Raw genomic sequence first — 7,425 nt, forward strand, 5'->3', positions numbered from 1 at the left:
GCAGGAAAAAGAGGCAATTTGGAGGCCCTTGCACAAACTGGCTTTATTCTACCTAAGTTGCCCTCCCACAAGTGTGTACTCCGAAAGAGTGTTTAGTGCCGCCGCTCACCTTGTCAGCAATCGGCGTACGAGGTTACATCCAGAAAATGTGGAGAAGATGATGTTCATTAAAATGAATTATAATCAATTCCTCCGCGGAGACATTGACCAGCAGCAATTGCCTCCACAAAGTACACAGGGAGCTGAGATGGTGGATTCCAGTGGGGACGAATTGATAATCTGTGAGGAGGGGGATGTACACGGTGATATATCGGAGGGTGAAGATGAGGTGGACATCTTGCCTCTGTAGAGCCAGTTTGTGCAAGGAGAGATTAATTGCTTCTTTTTTGGGGGGGGTCCAAACCAACCCGTCATATCAGTCACAGTCGTGTGGCAGACCCTGTCACTGAAATGATGGGTTGGTTAAAGTGTGCATGTCCTGTTTTGTTTATACAACATAAGGGTGGGTGGGAGGGCCCAAGGATAATTCCATCTTGCACCTCTTTTTTCTTTTCTTTTTCTTTGCATCATGTGCTGATTGGGGAGGGTTTTTTGGAAGGGACATCCTGCGTGACACTGCAGTGCCACTCCTAGATGGGCCCGGTGTTTGTGTCGGCCACTAGGGTCGCTTATCTTTCTCACACAGTCAGCTACCTCATTGCGCCTCTTTTTTTCTTTGCGTCATGTGCTGTTTGGGGAGGGTTTTTTGGAAGGGACATCCTGCGTGACACTGCAGTGCCACTCCTAGATGGGCCCGGTGTTTGTGTCGGCCACTAGGGTCGCTTATCTTACTCACACAGCGACCTCGGTGCAAATTTTAGGACTAAAAATAATATTGTGAGGTGTGATGTGTTCAGAATAGGCTGAAAATGAGTGTAAATTATGTTTTTTGAGGTTAATAATACTTTGGGATCAAAATTACCCCCAAATTCTATGATTTAAGCTGTTTTTTAGGGTTTTTTGAAAAAAACACCCGAATCCAAAACACACCCGAATCCGACAAAAAAAATTCGGTGAGGTTTTGCCAAAACGCGGTCGAACCCAAAACACGGCCGCGGAACCGAACCCAAAACCAAAACACAAAACCCGAAAAATTTCAGGCGCTCATCTCTAGTTATAACTGGAATTTGAACATTCCTGATAATCCAGAAGTATCCGCACAGTCTGCAGTTTAAAACATTATCAAACCACAGTAAGGTGGAAAAGAGGTGGGACGCCACACTCTGTTCACACCACATATTTGGAATCTCATTTTTTCAAACCCTTTTTCAAATCTTTTTTCATAATACACAGGTGCAGTACGAACAGTCTGACCTGATATATATTTTTTCATATTTTTGCTTGTATCCCAATATTGTTTTTTTGTATTTTCATTTTTTATTTTCATTATTTTTCTATTTCTTCATTTTCCATTCCCCACCTCAAAAGTATTAAATCTATATACTTGTAAAGAGGCAAATTTGCCCAAACACCATTTATAAGAATAAATGTCAGTTTTATTTTCAAAAAATATCATCCTGTGATCTTTTTTCACTTAAACCACTTATTTCTGACATCCTATATGCACGCAGGCGCAGTTGTGTAAATTCTTGCTATACGTTATTTATTGGAGGTATTTGGGTTTAGCCTCACACACGTACTGCCGCCACCCCCGTATTATTCATATAAGTGGAGCGTTGGTCACACTCACAAGTAATCAATTGCATGAAGTCAATCTTTGCAAGGCATGGTGTTCCTATGGAAGTGTTCACTGACAATGATCCTCAGTTTTCCAGTGCTGAATTTAGACAATTTGCTGATGAGTGGGAATTTGTCCATACTACGTCAAGTCCCCACTATCCACGCTCAAATGGGTTGGTGGAAAGTTCAGTAAAAACTGTAAAGAGTCTCATGAAAAAAGCTCAAGAAGGTAAAGAAGATTTCTACAAAAGTTTTTTAATCTACCGCAGTACACCTTTACAGAATGGACTTTCTCCTGCACAAATGCTGATGGGAAGGAGGATTAGAGCAAATCTCCCGATACATGATGAACTGCTTAATACACATAACTCAGCGTTGGTCGGACTGAGTAAGGAACGTCAACAGGCGAAACAGAAACTGTTCCATGACAGACGAACAAAAAGCTTATCTGATCTAAAATCGGGTGACCAAGTCCGTCTCAGAGATCACGAGAAAGGTATTTGGGTGCAGAAAGGTATTGTGCAAGCACAAGTAGCACCAAGATCTTATACTATACGTACAGAGCGTGGAACGGAAGTAAGAAGAAATCGGGTGGATTTAAGATCTCAACCTAACCATAATGAAGACAACATGACTGAAGAATACCCTTCATCTGACATGTATGATGATCCTGATAATGGTGAACCAACCACGATTCTAGAAAGGTCCAATATGGTCGATGAAACACAGACTGTGTATGAAAGACCCAAAAGGGAAATATGCAGACCTGAGAGACTCATTGATACGTGTTAGATGATGTTCTTAATATGACGTTGTTAATTGTTGCATTGAAGCGTATAGGGCTTATCTTTAAAGAAAAGAGGATTTGATGTTAGTGTATTAGAATGCTTAATATTTGTAGACACTCCCTTACTAATCTTTGTAAGCCTGAATCTTCAGTGATGGTCCCAAGGACCAGTGGGATGCTGGGAAGTGGGTGGTCCAGTGTGCAGTGTGTCTGGAGTTGGTGATGGAATAAACAGCACAGCAGTGAACTCACATGTCTCTCTGTCCTGATGACTGGATTTACAAACATATGAACAAAACAGGCCCATAGCTCTGTCTGGAGATTGGTGACACCCACTGCGTCATTGTTTTCTATCTAGAATTACATTTCGGAACAAGAGTGTTGTGAATACATAACAGGCTGTATTTAATTAACATTATTAGTGTTAGAGATAGAAAACAGAACATGAACAATTATTTTATTCAGACCGAAATTGCCTGATATATTTCACTCCTTTCCAGATGCATCTAGCTACCAGTAATAGAGGGGAATTAGCCTGCTCTATGACTCACAGTCTTCTTCATATTATATACAGTAGTTGTGCTAATATCACCAATCACCAGCATATCCATTTACTGTCCTTATTAGAATTTACTCAGATTGGGTACAGTCATTTTGTGGTCTATCTGAACCAGCATTTATCAAGTCAGTGTTACCAATATCGTCGCTGAGGTCTAAGACACAAATTACTGTAAGGATCACAACTTGATAAAGTACAGCTGGGAAGTCTTATTGGATTTTAAGACACTTACTTGATTATAATACCATGGTTATTTTAGCTGTCACTGAGTATTCTGATTGGTTGTCCACGATTCGCACTGTGCTTTCTGTTTGGGTCGTCATTTAACTCATACTGAGCATTTTCATTTTCATTTATTTTAAAGGAAATGTCTCCCCAAATGGGACATTTTAATCAACACCCCCTCCACATACTAGCAAATCTATGGGGACCCTAACAGTTAAAAACAATTGAACACTGGTCTGTTTTGCAATAAGACTTTTGTTGAGTACTATGCAATTCCTTCACCTCTCCACTTGCAGATAAAGAGGCGTATCTGGATGGTAATGAGGACTTGCAGGCAACTATGCATCAAGCCTAAGGAGCCGATTTATCAACATCTGCATCCTCAGATGCGGATGTTCTGAGATAATATCGGCCATCACCCAAACTCGCAATGCGATACTTGAGTACATTGCAGTGATTTATCAATTATCGCATGCGAGCAAGTTCTGTACCTGCAATTCCATTCCGCAGCATTATCGGGGTATTTTTTAGTAAAAAAATAGTTACTTACCAAACCTGGGGATCGGTGGCCAGAGCTCCAGGAGGTTTGCGGGTCATCGGGGCTCTCTGCTGCTATGACCTCAAGTGCTGTAAAGTGAGCTGCCACTTTGCAGCACCACTTTACTGCACTGGAGGTCACAAGAGCAGCAGGGAGCCCCAAGGACTGGAAACCTGCACCGGAGCACCGATCATCGGACCCTGCGGAGGTGAGTATGGTGTTTTTTTTTTACTTTTTTGCACAGTGATCAGGTAGCGTGTCCATGAGACACATAGAACTGATCACACTGCTGGCTCCCTACACAGCTGTGCAGAAGTACACAATCCGCAGTGAGCCCTTTGGGGCTAATCACAATGTTCCCCTTTTATTTATTTTTTTGTCGGTTTGGTTAGATCACATTAACAATTATAGCTATGGGGAATGCAATCTGGTTACTAAACAAAAGTGAATTAAAGGGTTTGGAGCAGTTTTTCACACAAACTGCTCCAAAAGCCATTTAATACATTTGAGTGATACTAAAATAATGTGAAAAGGGTGTGAAAACACCCTTTTTCACATTTTTTGTGTAAAAATAATATTAATAAATACTAGTGATGAGCGAGGTTCGGTTTTACTCGGTTTTACTCGGTTTTACTCGGTTCTCAAAACGGCATCTTATTGGCTATCCAAAACACGTGACATCCGTGAGCCAATAAGATGCCGTTTTGAGAACCGAGTAAAACCGAATCCGCTCATCACTAATAAATACGCCCCTTAATCTTTTAGTTGAGAAGTTCTATTTAAAAAAACACTTGCTAGAACTGATGCCTTCACAGCTGTGACATCACTGGGTTTCAGTAACATTTCACTTTACTTTGTTTGGGGGTCTATTCATGAAGCAGTGAAAAGTGTGGAGAAGTGAGCCAGTGGAGAATTTGCCCACGGCAACCAATCAGCATTGAAGTAACATCTAAAATTTGCATACTATACAATTGTACGGAGCAGATGATTGGTTGCCATGGGCAACTTCTCCACAGGCTCACTTCTCCACTCTTCTCACTGCTTCATGAATAGGCCCCTTGGTGTCTTCACTCCTCATGCCTCTTTGTTTTACAGAATATGTTGTGATCGCGTCAGCTAATGTCAGAGGTCAGAGTACATTACATTACCTACAGAAAGAAACAGGCATTGCAGCTCACCTGAATACCCATTACTGACCTGACTTGTGCCTGATTCTCATTTGTTGACTGACTATCTGTTACAGGTAAGCCTATTCCTAACGACACCAGTCTGTTTGATAAGCTGACCATTACCAGTATTTAAACTTCAAGTTTGAGATGCCCTTGATGACTCTTGGCTTGGCTTGTCTAAGATTGTGTCATTACCGTGTCCTATAGACTCTTAGCCTGTACACTGTCATAAACTGTCTATTAGGGTTAGCCTGTGGACTGTAACTTAGGGTTCCTGCCAGAGATCAAACACTCATTAAACTTTGCAGTCCAGAGAGCCAACTTCAGCTATTAGCAGTAAGGTGGGCTCCATAAATGCACCTGTGTCAAGTTCTTCCTCACCAATGCTGGATTAATGGTCCCTAGCCAGCTTACTAACACATCAAACTGTTCCAAATGGACTTTCTATGTATTCATAGATAATGGGCTAAAACTAATTATAAAGGGCCCAGGCCCAAATGTATTATGTCTTAAAAAGAGATATAGTGGAGACGGATAAAGAGTGATAAATGACCAGCCAATCAGCTTCCTAACTGTCATTTTTCAAACACAGCCTGTGACATGGCAGTTAGGAAGCTGATTGGCTGGTACTTTATCACCTTTTTATCCATCTTCACCTTATCACTTTTTAAGGCTTAATACATTTGGGCCCAATTCTGAGATGGAAGCCATGCCAATGTTCACGCAAATGGTCAATGTTTTTCAAGTGTTTATGCGTTTAAGTAGCTAGAAAGTGACAAAGCATATTCATCCCACGGGTTGGGTTTGTGTGACCGGCGGTTGGGATCACCATACAGACGGCGGGATCTAGGCATTTAGATGGCTGGTGGGGGGGAGGAGCGCAACGAAGACCCTTGTGGGCACGCTGCACTCACTACGCAGTGGTTCTATTCCCACTCTATATGTGTCCACGAGTGGGAATAGTCCCTGTTGGTCGACATGCGGACCGGCGGGCGCCGACCGTAGGGCTATTCACCATTCAGGATCCCAGCATCGGTATAGCGACCGGCAGTCTCCCGACTGCCCCTCATATAACCGTGTCCCCATCCCATGGTGTGTGTGTATACAGAGTTGCAGTAGAAATGTATAGGGCGTTCCTGGGCTGACTGGGAGGTTGCTATTCAGATGTATGGAGATACTTATGGGTGTGTTTCAGGAGTGTTGAAGTAACTGGTTGAGAACTGTGGGGCAGATTTATTAAGCTCGGTGAAGTGATAAAGTGGAAGGTGATAAAGGACCAGCCAATCAGATCCTAACTGCCATGTCACAGGCTGGGTTTGAAAAATGACAGTTAGGAGCTGACTGGCTGGTGCCTTACTACCTTCCACTTTATCACTTCACCGAGCTTAATAAATCTGCCCCTCAGACGCTTAATCTCTCAGACCAGAGGACATACTCTGACGCCTGACGGGGATTCTGCATATAGCATAGGACTGGTGCATAGTTCAGTGGTGTATCTAGTAGAGATGAGCGAGTTCGGTTTCTCTGAATCCGAACCCGCCAGAACTTCATGTTTTTTTTCACGGGTCCGAGCGACTCGGATCTTCCCGCCTTGCTCGGTTAACCCGAGCGCGCCCGAACGTCATCATGACGCTGTCGGATTCTCGCGAGGCTCGGATTCTATCGCGAGACTCGGATTCTATATAAGGAGCCGCGCGTCGCCGCCATTTTCACACGTGCATTGAGATTGATAGGGAGAGGACGTGGCTGGCGTCCTCTCCATTTAGATTATAAGAGACTGAGAGAGATTTACTGGAGCTGACTAGGAGGAGTACTGTTACTGTAGAAGTGTAGAGACTGAGTGGAGAGAGTTTACTAGTGAGGACAGTGCAGTTTACTTTATAATCCGTTCTCTGCCTGAAAAAAGCGATACACAGCACACAGTGACTCAGTCACATACCATATCTGTGTGCACTGCTCAGGCTCAGGCCAGTGTGCTGCATCATCTATTATCTATATATAATATTATATATATCTGTCTGACTGCTCAGCTCACACAGCTTATAATTGTGGGGGAGACTGGGGAGCACTACTGCAGTGCCAGTTATAGGTTATAGCAGGAGCCAGGAGTACATAATATATTATATAGTGAGTGACCACCAGACACACAGTGCAGTTTATTTAATATATCCGTTCTCTGCCTGAAAAAAGCGATACACACAGTGACTCAGTCAGTCACATACCATATCTGTGTGCACTGCTCAGGCTCAGGCCAGTGTGCTGCATCATCTATATATTAGAGATGAGCGCCTGAAATTTTTCGGGTTTTGTGTTTTGGTTTTGGGTTCGGTTCCGCGGCCGTGTTTTGGGTTCGAACGCGTTTTGGCAAAACCTCACCGAATTTTTTTTGTCGGATTCGGGTGTGTTTTGGATTCGGGTGTTTTTTTCA

The sequence above is a fragment of the Pseudophryne corroboree genome, chromosome 9 (assembly GCF_028390025.1).
Source record: "Pseudophryne corroboree isolate aPseCor3 chromosome 9, aPseCor3.hap2, whole genome shotgun sequence".
Lineage (NCBI taxonomy): Eukaryota > Metazoa > Chordata > Amphibia > Anura > Myobatrachidae > Pseudophryne > Pseudophryne corroboree.